An 18,998-nucleotide genomic window follows, 5' to 3' on the forward strand; every position below is an offset into this window, starting at 1 on the left:
GATTTTGTTACAGCTTACTTATATGGATCACTTGATAGTAATATATATATATGAAAATCCCTGAAGGATTTAAGATGTCTGAAGCACAAAGTTCAAAACCCAGAGAATGTTATTATCTGAAATTACAAAGATCATTATATGGGTTAAAGAATCCGACCCAATGTGGTATAATCGGCTAAGTGATCACTTGATGAAAAAGGGATATGTAAATAATTCAATATGTCCTTGTTTTTTCATTAAGAAAACAAAATCCGGATGCGTAATTATTGTTGTATATGTTGATGATTTAAACATCATTGGAACGAATAAGGAAATTTAAGAAGTTGTGTCATACTTGAAGGAAAAATTTGAAATGAAGGATTTTGGAACCAAGTATTGTTTGGGTTTATAAATTGAACAAAAAGAATGTGGAATATTTGTTCACAGACAAATTATGCAGAAAAGATCCTTAAATGTTTTAATATGGATAAATCAAATCTTTTAAGTACTCCAATGGTTGTTAGATCATTAAACATAGAAAAGGATCCATTCCGTCCATGTGAACACGATGAAGATATTCTTGGTCCAGAAGTACCATATCTAAGTGCTATCGGTGCCCTAATGTATCTTAAAAATTGTACAAGGCATGATATATCTTTTGCCGTAAGTTTATTGGCAAGATTTAGCACATATCCAACAAAGAGACACTGGAACGGAATTAAAAATATATTCCGTTATCTACGAGGAACGACAGACTTAGAACTTTTGTATTCAAAAGATGTTAGTTCAAGTATAATTGGTTATGCCGATGCCGGATACTTATCTGATCCACACAAGGTACGTTCCCAAATTGGATATGCATTTACTGGTGGAGGCACTGCAATTTCTTGGTGTTCACAGAAACAAACACTCGTAACAACTTCATCAAATCATGTCGAGATTATTGCACTACATGAAGCAAGCCGTGAATGTGTGTGGTTAAAATCAATGACCCAACATATCCAAATCTCATGCGGATTATCATTTGACGAGAAGCCTGTGATATTATATGAAGATAATGTTGCATGTGTTGCAAAAATGAAAGAAGGATACATAAAAAGCGACATAACTAAACATATTCCTCCTAAGTTGTTCGCATTCACCAAGGAGCTTGAGAAGATTAAATATATTGATGTTCGTCACATTCAATCAAGTGAAAACTCATCAGATCTTTTCACAAAGACATTTCTTACGACAATATTCAGAAAGCACATATATAAAATTGAGATGCGCAATCTACGAAATTTGTGAACAATTGTTCGTGTCAACATGAGGAGGAGTTTATATGACTGCACTCTTTTTCCCTTACTATGATTTTTATCCCAATGAGTTTTTCCTAGTAAGGTTTTTAACGAGACAGTATAAAAATACGTAATGAAGACAATCATTATAATTATCATCACAAGGGAGAGTGTTGAAAATTAATATTCAAAATAGGTGTATTGAATATTTGAATGTTGAAAATAAGAGTTGTAAAAATTAGAAATTTGTGTGTGATGATGAAAGTAATGATGTAATTTATTTTTTAGATTATTAACAAAGAAATTCTATAAATAGCCTCACCATCTGTGAAGAAATTTACAATTGATTTGAGAAAAAAATATTATAAAGTTTGTAGTTTGATAATTTTGAGAGTTTGATATTTTTACTTTTTTACCATAAATTTTTACTTTTTCATAACAAAATAAACGTTTTTTAACTAAAAATAAAATATTAACTTTTAAATCTTTAACACTTTAATCGTTTTCGGTTCTCCGTCCCCGACCAACTACCAATATTCGCATGAAAATCTTTAAATTATGCAATCGAACAAAATTACACAATTAATCATTTATAATAATTCAAAATATATCATTCATGCATATAAATCATTTAATTAAAATATTTTAGCAATTTAATAATTTTCATACATGCGGTCTACGTGGACTGATTTTCAGGCGTTACAATTTCATTTATGGTGACTACTCAAATATAAAATATATTTTCATGGGTATCCAATAGGCCAAATCAGGTATCTGATAACTTCATTTAAGTACTTTGTGAGCTAATTCAAATACTTACTCGTGTTTAATGGTTAGTGTAGAACAGTGTTTTTGTATTAAATTATACTTGTACTTCATGCTAATGCACTTCGATGAAAACTAAACATGGACTTCGTTTAGGGTGACAGGTTGAACATCAAATTAAGAAATTTTTGGCCAAATTAACATGACAAAAATCAGATATATGTTAAATCAAATTAAATTCATTTTATGCTGAATTAAGTATTTAACTTTATGTCATGATAATCAGGTAACATGTTTATTTAAATTTATAAACAACATTAATAAGACATCCTAATTAGGAGTGTTCATCGGTTGGTTCGGTTCGGTTTTCGGTTTTAGAAATATATAATCCGATATCCGAACCATTTTTTCTTCGGTTCGGTTCAGTTTTCTATCAAAATGATTCGCTTATTTCGGACGGTTAATTCGATTTTGGTATAATTATTTAAATTAATAATATAAATATATTGTAAAATATAATATATTAATTTTCTACATGTTTTCTTAGTAAATATTTAAATATAAAGTCTAAATTAATTAAACAAACAACAATCAACTAAAAATTGTTCAAAATAGTTTTTGATTCACTGAATATCATATCAAAATATATAATATAAATAAAAATATAAAAAATTATTAATTTAATGAAATTTCGGTTTTTTCGACTTTAACATATATAATCCGAAACCGAACCAAATAAAATTCGATTTTAACATTTAAATCGGAATTACGAAATTCAGCTTTTCCGTTCGGTTCGGTGTTCGGTTTTTATCGGCTTAATTTTCGATTTTTTTGGTTTTATCCGAAGTTTGAACACCCCTAATCCTAATGCTTCTTCCCTGGTAACACCAACACAACTTCATTTATGGTAGTCAATCAAAGATCGAGAATTTTCTCATCAAATTTGAATATTGACGTGGAAGAATCAGGTATCGACTAGATCAAATTTTTTACTTTTTTGGTCATATTAAGAATTGATATTTATAATTTTTACTAGATCATGTATATTTAAAAAAATAATAATATTAATAAGTTAGAATTGATATTTACACTTCATTTTTTGTTCCTTGCATTTCATTTGCGAATAAATTTGACACATATTTTTACATATGAAAATATAGTGTGGATAGAATAAAATATAGTGTAAACATCAACTCTCTTAATAAATCATCCCAATATACACATCATATTTCAATTTTTCTCATCTTAATAATTTATTAAGATTAAAATCAGATTCCAAAATAACTAAAAAAAATTATTTTGTTACACATAAACTTTCTAATAATAATACTGTGATATTAACACAACGAATAAAAATAAATTATATTACCAATAATAATTAATTAAAATAATTTTGTAATATAAAAATAGTAATCGTATTCCAATATATTTATTTATTTCTAAAATAAATAACATTAATAAGTCGTCATTTTATACACATCTTATTTTCAGTTTTATAAATTAATATAATTTATTAAAATTAAAATCATATTTTAAAATAATTAAAACAAATTTATATTATTATATATATTTTTAAAATAAAAATAGAATGATATCAATACAACTAATAAATAGTTAAACAATAAAAGTAATAATAAAGTTTTTGGGATATTAAAGATTGCTTAATAAAATTTATTGATATAAAAAATAACTTTAAATTTAATGCATGATTAGAGTTTTTTTTTAAAAATTTATCTTTAATTTTTTTAAAAAATAAATAAATTATTTTATTAATTACATTGTAAAATTTTATTATGAATCATAGCTGAAAATTTTCAATTTTACTTTCATCATTTCAATTCTTCAACAATTTTAAATATTAAACTGTTGGTAGCATTTTGGATTGAATCAGGAAGGGAGGGAGGGAGAGAGCGTCCACCAAACGGAACGATTAATAGGAAGGAAGGCATTCCAATCCCCAGACTTGGGAACACAAAGTTTTTAACCAAAATTTATATTCCATATTAATTGATCTAAAACCCATTTTGAAAATTCATATCCAATCCAGATTTCGAATAATCATAAGTTTTTACGTGTCGATTAAAAGGTAAACAGATCTCCCCAATTTTCAAAATTTAAACCAAAAAACCAAAAGTTGGAAAACACTAATCAAGCAAACAAACGTAAAAGAAAATCCAGGAAGTTAGATAGGAGTGAATATAGGTCTAAACCAGGCCCTCAAATCACGAGAATCAGAGAGAGCAGACATGCCGACCCGAAAATCTCATTCTCTGTGCACATTACCATGCTTCCTTCATTCTTTTCAGATCCAGAGCATCGGCTTATTGTGCACAGATCCATAATTCATTTACAACTAATATAAATTATAAAGGATTGAGATTGGATGCGGAGAAGCAGAGCACAAACAACTGTGATTTTATAGGCGGAGATCTCTATATCTAGGGTTTTTGGTATAAAATCCATGCTCAACTTTTGTGGGCCGTAGGCTCAGAATGAGCCTATTTATAAGGCTTTCACTCAAGGTTGGCCCAAATATTACTTTCGATTTTTTGTTTTTCATACTTTGGTATTATTTGATTTGCATGATAAAAAGTTATTGATTTTTAATCTTTCACTTATCATGTATTTAGTGTACATGATTAAAATTGTGATAGGTCCCGTTCAGTCCGCACCCGTCCCGCACTATATGCATTATTATTCTCTCGTTAATAATTATATAATCTTTGGGGGAGAAGAGATGATGTTTGATTAATTTAAATTTTCATTTGATATCTTAAAGTTTAAAATAATTATAAATTTAACAAATTTAATAATATTTAAATATAATTTTTAATTTGACTAATATTATAAATAATTTAATTATTATTGATCATATTTTAATTATTATATTATTTTTTAACCGTAATATTATAATTGTTTTTAACCATTATTTAATATTCAAATTTTTATTAATATTTTAATTTTCACAATAAATGTATATTTATGTTATTATCAAATTCTAGTTATTTTCTATAATATTAATCGATTTTTAGTTGTTTACGAAAATTGAAATTAGTGAAAATTTAATAATCAATATAATATTTTAATTTTATTTATAATTTTTAAAAAAAATTAATTCTATAAATTTTATTTATTTATTCAATCATTTTAACAATATATTACTAATTAATATATGATGAGGACATTTTAGTAATCATAATATAATTAACAAAAATAATAAAGCAATTTAAAATCATGTCAAACATCATATAATTTATCATAATGTGTTATTTATACTTAATTTTTTCAAACTTAGTAGTGTTGGAGTATGGTTTTCTCGCATCCAAGATACGTCGGAAATTTTAAAATTTAATTTTGATAATTAAAACGTCCTTGGATATCATATGATTCAAATCTCAATAAAAATTGTTTAGTTTTTTTTACCTTTGCACACCAAATTATTCCAAGATTTTAAGCGGAGATGACTTTTTTTTTATAAATCCCTACGAACAATCAACTTGATTGTACGTCGTTCTTCAATCCGCCTAACCAAATTCAAGATTGAAAATTTAGTTATTTGTTCAGATTGCACTAGAAAAATAAACAAAATTTTGCGTTGAGAATCGTTGGCCGGAAGGTGGTGAAACAATGATGGCAGCATAGTGGCGGCGGTGTGTGGTGGAGATAGCAGTGGTCGGCTGTGATTTTCAAGCAAAGTGTTCGAGTCCTATCTTTGTGAGGGAGAGAGATAATCTTGTGTTATGTATATTATCAACTTTTGATAATATATGTATACATAAAGATAGTCTCTCATGTGTACTAAAATCTATCTTGAACTAGGACTATGAGATTTTATATGGTCAAAATTCTTATGATATCTTCTCATTTTTGAGAAGATTAGATAATCATTTTCTAATCATGAGATTCTAGAACCTTCCAGAATTCTCATTGGATGATTCTCACTTGGTGAAAATCTTACTAATCAGTATTTGATTAAAATATTTCATGTTTACTAACTAAACATTTAAGGATTGTAGATTCCTCATAATCTCGATCAACGATCCAACATCGCCGATGTGAAGATGATAAAAACTCGTTATTATAGTGAAAATTGAAAATTTCGAAGATCAAATTTTTTTACTAATCTATTTTTGCAGCCGGTTATTTTGGCACTCTTTCACTAAATTAGACATTTTCACTCTTCTTATAAAATTAGCAGTCAAGCTAACTTAAAAACTTTCAAATACGGAATTCACTCTCTAACACATTTATAAGCAATATGTTTGATATTCGTCAAACTAAGTAATCAAATTCAACTATTTGAATTCAATTATCTCAACGGGAATACATAATTTAATACTTGTGTGACCTTAAATGGATCAGAGATATAGCTAGTTGTTGGTTCACAACTCATATGATTCAAGACAACATGTCTCTTATATGAGAACATAATTAGCTTCATTTTGTGCATCAACCACTTGATCAAAAAAACGTCAGAAATCAAGTTTGATTACCCATCAGATCAGGGTAAGAGCGTATAGTAGCATCATTTCATGATCTCCTAAGTAACACTGATAGTGTACGCAAAAACCAATAGATTTTGGTTAACGTACAATACGGTCCTTCAACTAATATATCCTGATCAAATCTACAAACAACGGTATATCGAGAGTTGCAAATGAATTCGATAACAATGTGATGTATTTTTTAGTTATCATAGTGGCATCATGTGTGCAACTAAGAAAACATTTTCCTTAAGTCACAACTCATACTTTAACCAGAGATTTCTTGTACTATTAGCTCATCAGATCACTTAACTCACCACATCATAGATGTTAAACTCAATGTTAGGATCGGTTTGTTGTGATAAGTGTTTAGGAGGGGGGGTTGAATGAACACTTGACAATTTTCACAATATTTTGATGGATGAATAAGTTTAGTGATAAATTGAATTCACGAATCTTATTGGCAATGTCAATCAGTTAGCTTAATAAAAGTACAGAAATAACTGAAAGACAGATATAATAAAACTTATAATAAGAAACATAAGATTTATGGATGTTCGAAGATTTCAAACACTCCTACGTCACCCCTTCTATCTCGAGAATATGATTTTTACTAAAAGACTTTGATCTATACAATGCTGTGTACAAACCCACTTCAGTTTGGACTTAACACTGCAAAGATTGAAACTCTTAGTATCGATACAATTTTTATCAGTACTTAACATATGTAATTTTTAAGCACAACTGATCTTACAATGATGGAATAAAACAATAATAAATATTTGTGCTTGTAGCTCAAAGTATAGCCTGAAAACTATGGATATGTATCATAAGCGTAGGATTTTGTAAAATTGAGCTTTGAAAGAATGTACGCAGAGTTTTTGCTAAACTTGTAAAAATCAGTGTGGCTTGGATAACCTTCATTACTTCTGCTTCAGCTAATCTTCTCGGCTATTTATAAGCTTTGATTACAACGGTTACAATGAATGCATTTTGAATCTTTATATCTGTTGAATAACCATGTCAACATCCTTCTGACAATCATACACTGTAGCTTTTCTGAAATGCGGCGTTCGCACTGCTTCTGTACAAACTATCGGTTGTTGGTTACGTCCTTAACTGATGGCATGTAATACTGATAAAATCAGTTGACTTCTTTAGCCGATAGAATCAACTGATTAGTGTGTAATTGATTAGTTTCAATTGATTGTTGTGTAAATGATCTCTCTCAATTGATCGTTCAGTTGACAACACAACTCAGTTGCCTAGAATTATATACGCATTAATCTTCAGTTCAGGCAACTATAAGTTTAGAAACTTTAGCTCAGTTACCTTCAGTTGTCTTGATCAATTGTTTAATATTTTTACGCTTAATTTGTCAAACTCCGAAATATGGTTTCCAACACTGAAGTTTGAGCTGTCATTATCAATATTTTAGACATTTGAATCGACCAAAAATTAATTTAGAACTTACAATAACTTATAAATGAATTTCATGATCGCCATCACACGTACGATCTCATAGTACCATGGATTTTGTATGTGTATATAGATAAAACACGACCTCATACGCCATCAATGTATTTATTTATGCAGCTTACATGTATAAAGTTAATTTCACAATTGGATAACAAGTGTCAATAAATCTCAAACAACAAGTTGTCTCACTGGGAATATGCTCTAACAATCTCTCAATTACTTTATAGCCAACAACCCATGTTTCTCAAACAATTGTCTAGATCGTGGCTTCATTAGTGGATTAACAACGTTATCTGATCGTCGATCGAGATTATAATGAGTTCACAATTATTTATTTAATGAATTTAGAATATTTTAATTAAATTATAAACTAGTTGTAATGAAAACTAAATATAATATTCTCGTGGGATATTATAAGAGGGTCTAAAAGTATTTAATTTGATTAATAATTAATTAAGTAATTAAATAATGATTATTTATTTTCAAATACATATATATACATACATATATATACATATACTTACGTACATACATATATATATAAATATATCAAGAGCTAAAAATAATCAATCATGCATAATATTTTAAAAACTGATACACCATATGAGAGTTTAAAATAGTGAAAATATAGAATCAAGATACGAGGAGAATCCTTGTGGGATTGAAACATTGAGTTCATTAAATGCGTGATATCAAATAGTTAAAAAAAATTTAACAGTTATCAACATGAAAATCAAGTCTATTTTCTCTCACCTTCTCTCTCCCCTACAATACTCGACCACCACCTTGTCCAAGGCTCATGACCAAGAACCACTACGACATCATTGTGATGCCGACGCAGCGTCACCGAAATCTCAATTTCCGACAATTGATCAATTTATTCTCAATGCAAAATTTTGAGTGGATTTTTAGTGCAATCCACACAAGGAACAAAGTTTCTGATCGTGGACCTGATTAGAAGGTAGAAGAATGTTCGTAGGGATTTACAACAAAGTGCTAATATCTGACTAGTTTGGTGTCTAACGTTCTTAAATCCAAATGTAAATAAAATCTAAATATTATATGAATGATTTAAATCATACGACGCCCACAAATGTTTTGAATATCAAAACAATTTATTTTAAATTTATCGTCATATCTTGGGTGCGAAAGAAAGGTACACCAACAATGGTATCATATCCAAGTTTCTCAATCGTATGATTCTTCTACTGTTCATTGTTTAAAATAATGTTGAATAAATCATTTCTAAACGTAAAAAAATCCAAATAAATCGCAGGCATTGAAAACCTTTGGAGAAAAAAATCAATGTGTTGCCCGAAATAGTTCAGGGCAATGCACGTGTATAGCCGCAACTGCCCATAAGTTTTAATAAATAAAAAATTTAAAATAAAGATTGTTTCGCGCAGGATTGGGCACTGCCCTTGTACAAAACAAAGCTACTTGGAAAATTTCGGGCAGTAGACGGAAGGCTGGTTGGGCAGAAACACGATTGCCAGAGATGGTCCTGTGCATTCCCAAGTTAGTACCTATTATTATTAAATATATATAATTTTTTCTATCAAAATAATTGTGTCTTCTCCATCTACCAAATTAGTACCTATTACGGGATTTTAAATACTTGATTTCACTCTTTGAATACTTCAAACATTAAAAAATATTAGATTTTCGAGCAATCACCATAAATTCAGTCATTGTTGGTCTTTTCATGAAAAATACATTAGGATGACTTATTCATGTCATTTTATTTTTTTAAAACCACAGTTCCTCACTAATCATGAAATAATATTTTTGACCTATAAAGTATCTATTTCGAAGTTCCAGATGTTTGATTTGGCTCTTTGAATATACCAAATGTGTAAGAAAATATTAGATCTTTGAGCGATTACCATAAATTCAGTCATTGTTGATCTTTTCATTGAAAATGCATTAAGATGACTGTTGGGATCGAGAAAGAGCTTAGAGGGGGGTGAATGAACTCTTTCAAATTTTTGATTTTAAAAGCTACAATAGCTTGTTCTTGAAAATTTGAACACCGATGAATTAAATCGAGTTTGATTTTCAAACCAAGCGAAAGACACTCGAAATAATCCTTCGTAGAAATCGATTAAAGATTTTGTAAAGCATTTAAAAAATATTCAAGTTAAATGAGTAAAAATATTTTAGTTGAAGCATTTTATCAAACTACTTCGTATGCAATATTTTGGTATTTGAAGAACACATAAAATGCTTCAACAATGCATCTTTAAAACAATGAAAATGATAACTAAATGCAATAAATAAATAGACACAAATTTGTTTATGATTGTTCGGAGATTAACAACTCCTACGTCACCCCTTCTTCCCCTTGGGAAGGATCCACTAGAAGACTTTGATTTATACAACACTTTGTACAAACCCATTTCAACTTAGGACTTATCTCTTGCTTAATTGAAACTCCTAGCACACTCTTGATTGTAGGCTGCAGCCTCACAATCCGCATAATGTTTAACGTCTCTTATGCCAAGACTACAAACACAATCTTTAATGTCTTTGTGCAAAGACTCACTCAACTAAACTTCGAAGTTCAACTCTCTTGTATATGTGTAAATGATTGTGTGTGAAGAATTAATCCCATAAAGTGTACATCTCAAATGTATCCTCACACAAGGGCTTGTGCTCTCAAATAGCATATTTCTTCATGCTAACTGCCAATGGAAAGTTTCTGTACTGTTTCTGAAATTTAAAAGGTCAAATTTTCCTTGCTGGACATTTTTCCGAACTTAAACTGGTTGGTCAACGGTCGGAACTGGTCAGCGGTTCAAACTTGTCAGCGGTTGAAAACTGGTCAGCGGTTCAAACTGGTCAGCATCTCAACTACAGCTCAACTGGTGTGCTGTGCAGAACTAGTAGTTTCATCGTCATTTATCATCATCTTAAGTTTCGATTCTGACTTTGAAATCTGAAGATGATTTGTAGATCATCATCTTAGCGTTCCAATGCATACTGAATCGCTTCATTCCAGGAAGAGATCTGAGAGATATGATGATAATACCGCAACTGCTCATTGCTGTTTTCATGCAATCAGTTTGGTCATTCAGCAACCGATTTGGTCTAGATACCATTCGATTTTGCTAAACTGACTTGAAATACGACTTGTTCCAAATTGCATTTTCGGATCAGCAAAGTCGGCGGATTGTCATTTGAATCATGCATCTGAGAGATATGGGCAAAATATTAATGCTGCTTGTTTTGAACCGTTTGCAGAATCCGAAATGTCTTGTGTGCACTTCAATCAGCTGTTTGACCTAGATAACATTCTAACTGGTCCGACTGGCCTTAGATATGACTGGTATATAATTGAGTTGGCTTTCCAACCGTTTTTGCCTTAGGTCATTTCGATCTCTTTTTTGTAAGATATGCTCAAAATTTTGCACCTTGCCAGAATTCAATCGTTTGCAAAATTGAAGTTCCAGCTTCCAATTTGATGTATTAACTTCACACTTGAGTAAATATGTTACAATAACAAGTTTTTTTATCATCAAAATCAAGATTGCTAGTGTTTCTGCAACCAACAATGACTTATTCATGTCATCTAATTTTTTTTTTAAAAAAACATAGTTTATCACTCATCATGGAATAAGAAAAGTAATTATCTTGACCGATAAAATACATATTTTGGGGTTCCAGATCTTTGATTTGGCTTTTGGAATACTCCAAATGTGTAAGAAAATACTTGAGTTTCAAGTAATATTAAGTGATTTTTGATGGTATCATTCGTGAAGTTAAAATGTAATGCCTAAATTGGTACAAATAATATCAAATTCGAGTATACAAATACTTGACTTTACTCCCTAAATACTCATATCCAATTATTTGGGGATGTCTAAATATATTTGAAGTTAATATTGAGTGGCATTGATGATGATATTCATGAAGTAAAAATGTGATACTTAAATTAATACAAATAAGATATGATCCGGGTCCACAAATACTTGATTTTATCTTTAAATACTCAAATTCGATTATTTGAGGATGTCAAAATATATAGTTTGAAGTCAATATTGAGGAAATTTGATGATGTGATTTGTGAATTAAAAATGTGATATCTAAAGTAGTACAAACAGTACCTAATTTTATCCCACATATACTTGATTTTACACTTTTAAGACTTAATTTTGATTTTTTTGGGATGTAAAAAATTATAATTTCAAATAATATTGAGTGACTTTTTATGGTGTCATTTGTGAAGTTAACATATGATACTTAAATTGAGACAAAGAATATCTAATTCGACTATACAAAATACTTGATTTTAATCCCTAAATACTCATATCCAATTATTTTGGAATTTCAAAATATAGTTTGAAGTTAATATTGAGTTGAATTGATGATGACATTCTTGAAGTAAAAATGTGATACCTAAATTAATAAAAATAATACATAATTCAAATCCTAAAATATATGATTTTACCCTTTAAATACTCAAATTTGATTATTTGCAGATGTCAAAATATATAGTTTGAATTTAATATTGAGTGACATTTGATGATGAGATTTGTGAATTAAAAATGTGGTACCTAAATTGATACAAATAGTACCTAATTCGATATCACATATACTTGATTTTACCCTTTTAAGATTCCATTTTGATTATTTTGGGATATCAAAAAATATAATTTAAAGTAATATCGAGTGACTTTTGATATGTTATTTGTGAAGTTAAAATGTGATACCTAAATTGGTACAAAGAGTATTTAATTCGAGGCTACCATACTTGATTTACTCCTTAAATACTAAAATTCAATTAATAATTTATCTCAAAATATATAGTTTGAAGGTAATATTGAGTGACATTTGATGATGATGTTTGTGAAGTAAAAATGTGATACCTAAATTAATACAAATAATACTTAATTCGAGTCCAGAAATACATGATTTTATCATTTAAAAACTCAAATTTGATTATTTGATGACGTAAAAAATATAGTTTGAAGTTAATATTTTCTAAGATGTTATCCGTGAAGTAAAAACGTGATATCCAAATTGATATACAAAGAGCCAAACAAGTATCTGGAACTTCGAAATAGATATTTTATAGGTCAAAATAAGTTTTAATCTTATTTCATGATGAGTGAGAAACTGTGCTTTTTAAAAAATAAAATGACATGAATAAGTTATCCTAAGATTAAAACTTATTTTCACCTATAAAATATCTATTTTGAAGTTGAGTGAGAAACTGTGCTTTTTAAAAAATAAAATGACATGAATAAGTTATTCTAGTACATTTTTCATGAAAAGATCAACAATGACTGAATTTATGGTGATTGCTCGAAAATTTAATATTTTTTTACACATTTGAAGTATTCAAATAACGAAATCAAGTATCTGAAACCCTATACTAGGTACTAATTTGCTAAATATAGAAGATACAATTATTTTGCTAGAAAAATTATATATTTATTTAATAATAAAAGTGAAATAATGTAAATTTTTCTTTTTAGGGAGTTAAAATTAAGCTTGTAGTGTTGTCAGGTATTGATTTGTAAAAAAAATTTGCCTAGGTAACGAATCTTAAATCAAAGATACACATAATTATTTTTTTCAAATTTGCCCATCGATTTTCTTATAAAATAAATAATTATAAATATGATTTTCATTATTTTAGTATAAGATGTTTTACATGGTATTTAAATATTAATAAATAGTAGGACCGAGCGCTTGCCGCTTTACCAAAAGCTATAGCTAGTGGTAATGGTGCAACTCAAATTTTTTAAACCGCACAGCAGCTCAAGCACCACGATTCGATCGCTCTACGAAGCAGGGACAATTATTACATCCAACAATCTCCCTCCCAATAATTGCACTCCTTGCAATCAATGAGAATCGAACCCGTGACCTTGTACTTCGGGTATCCAAAGCGTTGTGTGCAACAGAAGGTCTGCCATTTCTAACAGAATGCATCTTAGAATGTTGTTCTTCCATTCTGTTTTTGTTGTTTGGTCTGTATCTCTTCTGAACAGGTCTAGAATTATAGCGCTGGTAGTTTTTAACCTTCACAGGGAGTTGTTCTCCTGAGTTGAATCCTTTGCTGGATCCAGAACTGTGGTGAACTCTTCCCTAATGTTCAATATAACCCAGACCATAATGCTTCCTTCTGTTCGTCTGATCTACAGTCCTTTCAACTCTAACAGTTGGTACTTCCGATTCATATACCACACTGGATTTAACAAAGTGAATGAATTTCTCTTTGCCTTTATCCTGCTTTGGCTTAGTACTAGTTTCAGAAGTGCTTTCATTATTGCTGAATCCGAGACCACTTCTGTCACCGGATTGCTTCTGCAACTCTTGCATCTTCTCTAAAGAAACAGAAGACTTGTTCCATGCATTTACCAGAATAGATAACTTCTGATTTTCAGACTTCATCGTCTGGTAATCTGCATTAACCCTGTCATTCTCAGTTCTTAACTTATTCATCTCAACTTTTAAATCATTGCGGCTATTCTCTTGCAAACAAGTGAACTTACTGACTTGATTCTTTAAGTTTTGATTTTCAGTCTTAACTTCCTCGAATGACTGAGAAAGTCTCGAGTAATCTTCCACCATGTCATGAAATGCTTTAATTAAATCAGTTCGTGTAAATTCGTCAGAGTCAAAGTCAAGTACCTCTCCAGATGTCGAGGTTGGTTCAATATCTGCCATGAGACATTTGATCTCTTCTGCATCACTTTCGCTGGAATGACTTTCTGAATCAGAAGACTCAGAGCTAGAGTCCGCCCATTTAGATTTACTTTCCTCAGCAATCGTTGCTTTGCGGTCTCTTCTAAATTTCTTGTCATTCCTCTTATATTCATTTTTCTTCTGGTCATCCTTATTGGGCTTTGGACAATCAGCAATAAAGTGACCGATCTTTCCACAGTTGAAACACGCCATGTCACCAGGTGGTGAATCCTTCTTGAAGTTCCGATTAGGGCTTTAGAAAGTTCGGTGATTCTTTTTCATGAATCTGGAGAATTTCTTCACAAAGAGAGACATAACATCATTGCTAATCTATTCAATAGTCTTTTCAGAGGTGCTCTCAATGATGGTAGCAGGTAATGCTTGCGGAACAACTACAGCAGCAGCAGCAGTAAAAGTAGTAGCAGCAGTAGCAGCAAGAGCCTTGGTTGGTAGATTTGTTGAGGGCTCTTCTCCGCTTCTCACTTCCAGTTCGAACTCATAGGTTTTTAAGTCAGCGAACAAGTCATGTAGCTCCAACTTGTTTAGATCTTTAGAGACTCTCATAGCCATTGTTTTGACTTCCCATTCCCTGGGTAAAGCTCTCATCACCTTGAGTGCTATTTCTCTGTTGCCATACTCTTTCCCAAGAGCTGCTAGTTCATTAATCAGGCCGCTGAACCGTTCATCCAATTCATTCAGAGTTTCTCCAGCTTTCATTTTGAGATTCTCGAATTTTTGCATTGCTACAGACAGTTTATTCTCCTTCGTCTGCTCATTTCCTTCACAGATTTGGATGAACTTCTCCCAAATCTCTTTAGCAGTATAACACATTTTGATTTTGCTGAAGGTATTTTTGTCGAGGGTTTTGTAAAGAATGTCCTTCGCAACATTATCAAGATTGGCTTTCTTCTTATCTTCGCCAGTCCATTCACTTCTGTGCTTTTCAACCATTTGAGGCGCTCCCTCAGTAATAGCAACAGCAGTGTTAGATTTTAAGATCTTCAAAGGACCATCTGTGATGACATACCACATGTCATCGTCTTGGGCTGCAAGATGAGCTTGCATTTGGATCTTCCAATCATCAAAGTCTTCTTTTGAGAACATAAGAACCTTGCTGAAGTTTGCCATATCTGTTGTAAATAGAGAACAAGAAAAATCTGCTCTGATACCACTTGTAGGACCGAGCGCTTGCCGCTTTACCAAAAGCTATAGCTAGTGGTAATGGTGCAACTCAAATTTTTTAAACCGCACATCAGCTCAAGCACCATGATTCGATCGCTCTACGAAGCATGGACAATTATTGCACCCAACAATAAATTGACGATTGGATAAAAGAGTTTATTTTATTTTTAGTTATGAGGTTAATGACATATTTGTAAAATATATGATTTGATAATTTATGATATTATGTTTTTATATAAAAAAATGATATTATATAGTAAAAAGATGTTGGGTGCCCAACAAAAGATGATCGAGAGTCGTGACCAATTTTCTAGGTATATTAGGATATTTTACATTTTTATGTTTTAAATTATTTGATAATTATTAAAGTGGGTCTATTTGTGTCTCCTTCTCACCCTTTAAATTTGTATCCCAATGTGTCATGGAAATGTAATGTAAATGTAATATTTAACGGTAGATGAAGATTTGAAGATTGTTAGCTTAGATACTCAAGAGTTTTGAAGAACGAAAACATGTAAATATTATAAGCTTATGTAATATCGTATTTGCATCCCTGCTTTATAGAGAATTTGGACTTGGATCCGTGTATGGCTTTCACGGATCAAATAAATCTCGATTTTCGATCATCTTTATTATTTATAATGCATATGATATATTATAAATAATCAGTATGTGCATTATTATTATTATTATTATTATTATATTATTATTATTATTATAGCTTATTAATCCAAAAAGGCATTCAAATAAATATGACACGAGATTTTAAAACTATTGATGAGAAAAATTTTAAATTAAAATCCCCCACTTCAAGTAAGATTCAAAATTTATATTAAGCCTATAAATAGAAAAAAATAAAACAAATTTTAATAGTTTATGGCCTTCCATCAACGGTAGTTGCATAATGAATGCTGTCATCGATCATCAGATAATTGGGGAGGCCTTGATGTCGAAAAGCTGTAACTTCCAACAACATATTTGATGTGAATTATGTGGAACTCCAATTACTTCGACCTAGATAATTGGAGATCTCATGGTGACAATCCCTCAAAGATTGGACATTGATAGATCGGACATGACAAATGCTCCAGTGATTTTCATGGACCTCATGAATCGTGTATTTCAGCCCTACCTAGACCAGTTCGTCATAGTGTTCGACGACGACATTCTCATTTACTCGAAGAGCCATGAGGAGCACAATCAGCATTTGGGTACAATTTTGCAGGTCTTGCAGAGTCGCAAGTTGTTTGCAAAATTCAGTGAGTATGAATTTTGGTTCGAGAAGGTAGAGTTTTTGAGTCATGTAATTTCTAGCAGTGGCATTGAGGTGGATCCAGCTAAGGTAGTAGTGGTTAAGGAATGGGTTGAGCCGAAGAATGCGTCAGTATCCGCAGTTTCCTAGGCCTAGCAGGCTATTACAGGAAATTTATTCAGGGATTTTTCTTCGATTGCAGTGCCACTCACTTCATTGACTAAAAAGAATGCTAAATTCGTATGGAGTGACGAGTGTCAGAAGAGCTTTGATACTTTGAAGCAAGCTCTTATTACAGCACCAGTGTTAGCCATGCCAGCAGGTCAATGCAATTTTGTATTATACACCGATGCATCTAAGCTCGATCTAGGCGCAGTTTTGATGCAGCATGGTCGGGTTATAGCTTATGCCTCCAGACAGTTAAAAGTGCATGAGAAGAATTATCCGACTCATGATCTTGAGTTAGCTGCCGTTGTCTTTGCGTTGAAGATATGAAAACATTATTTGTATGGCAAGAAATGCCAAATATTTACCGATCACAAGAGTCTCAAGTATTTCTTCACGCAGAAAGAGTTGAATATGAGACAAAGACGGTGGTTATAGTTAGTGAAAGACTACGATTGCGAAATTAGCTACCATCCTGGGAAAGCTAATGTTGTGGCAGACGCCTTAAGCAGAAAAGTTGCAGTCGTAGCGCATTTGTCAGTGCAGAGGTCTCTTAAGTCAGAGATTTAGAGATTTGGTCTAGAGGTTTATCCCAAGGACAGAGCTCCTAAGCTGTCTAATCTGACAGTCCACTCTTCTTTGTTTGACCGAATCCATCAAGGTCAGTCTTTAGATGAGCAGTTACAGAAATGGAGACTGAAAGATGAGGCCAAGGGTGGTGTACTCTACACAGTGTCTGATGGTATTGTAAAATACAGAGGAAGGATATGGGTGCCTAGTGTTGATTCGATCAGAGAGGATATTCTGACAGAAGCACATGCATCTCCGTATTCCATTCATCCAGGGGGTACCAAGATGTACAAGGATTTACAGATTTTGTACTGGTGGCCAGGTATGAAGAGAGACATCCGCCGGTTTGTGTCTGAATGCCTCACTTGCCAGCAGGTGAAGGCAGAGTATCAGAGGTCAGCAGGAATGCTTAAGCCCCACTCCCTATCCCCGAGTGGAAGTGGGACAATATCACCATGGACTTCGTTGTTGGTTTGCCGAGGTCAGTCAGAGGATTTAATGCTATTTGAGTTATAGTGGATCGACTCACCAAGTCAGCGCACTTCTTGCTAGTGAAGACGACTTTCTCCATGATGCAGTATGCGGAGCTTTATATTAGGGAGATAGTTTGATTGCACGGGATCCCAGTTTCTATTGCATCTGACAGGGACCCGAGGTTCACATCGTTCTTCTGGAAGAGTTTGCACGCAACCATGTGGACGAATTTGCTATTCAGTACAGCTTCCCATCCTCAGAAAGATGGCCAGTCTGAGCGAGTGATTCAGATTTCGGAGGATTTGTTGCGAGTCTGTGTGATCGATTTCAATGGGACTTGGTAATCTAAGCTACCTCTAGTGGAGTTTACCTACAACAACAGTTTTCAATCATCTATAGGTATGGCTCCTTACGAGGCACTCTATGGGAGGAAGTGCGGGTCGCCGATTTATTGGGATGAAGTCGTTGAGAGGTCAGATCTTGGTCCAGAGATTGTTCAGCAGACTGCAGACGTAGTGGTCATGATCCGAGACAAGATGAAAACCGCCCAGAGTCGTCAAAAGAGTTATGCTGACAAGAGGAGAAGGGATCTAGAGTTTGCCGTAGGTAATCACGTTTTTGTAAAGATAGCATCCATGAAGGGTGTTATGAGATTTGGGAAGAGAGGCAAGC

At 31.8% G+C, this 18,998-nt stretch overlaps 1 non-coding gene across 1 annotated transcript; it reads right to left on the reverse strand.

The window, feature by feature from the left end:
• Positions 1 to 4,218: 4,218 nt before the first annotated feature.
• LOC142538178 (small nucleolar RNA snoR100) lies at positions 4,219 to 4,323 on the reverse strand. Its single transcript, XR_012818715.1, has one exon. It is a non-coding gene; the product is annotated as a small nucleolar RNA snoR100 (small nucleolar RNA).
• Positions 4,324 to 18,998: the final 14,675 nt, after the last annotated feature.

This window comes from Primulina tabacum, chromosome 2 (genome assembly GCF_025594145.1).
Source record: "Primulina tabacum isolate GXHZ01 chromosome 2, ASM2559414v2, whole genome shotgun sequence".
NCBI classification, from domain to species: Eukaryota; Viridiplantae; Streptophyta; class Magnoliopsida; order Lamiales; family Gesneriaceae; genus Primulina; species Primulina tabacum.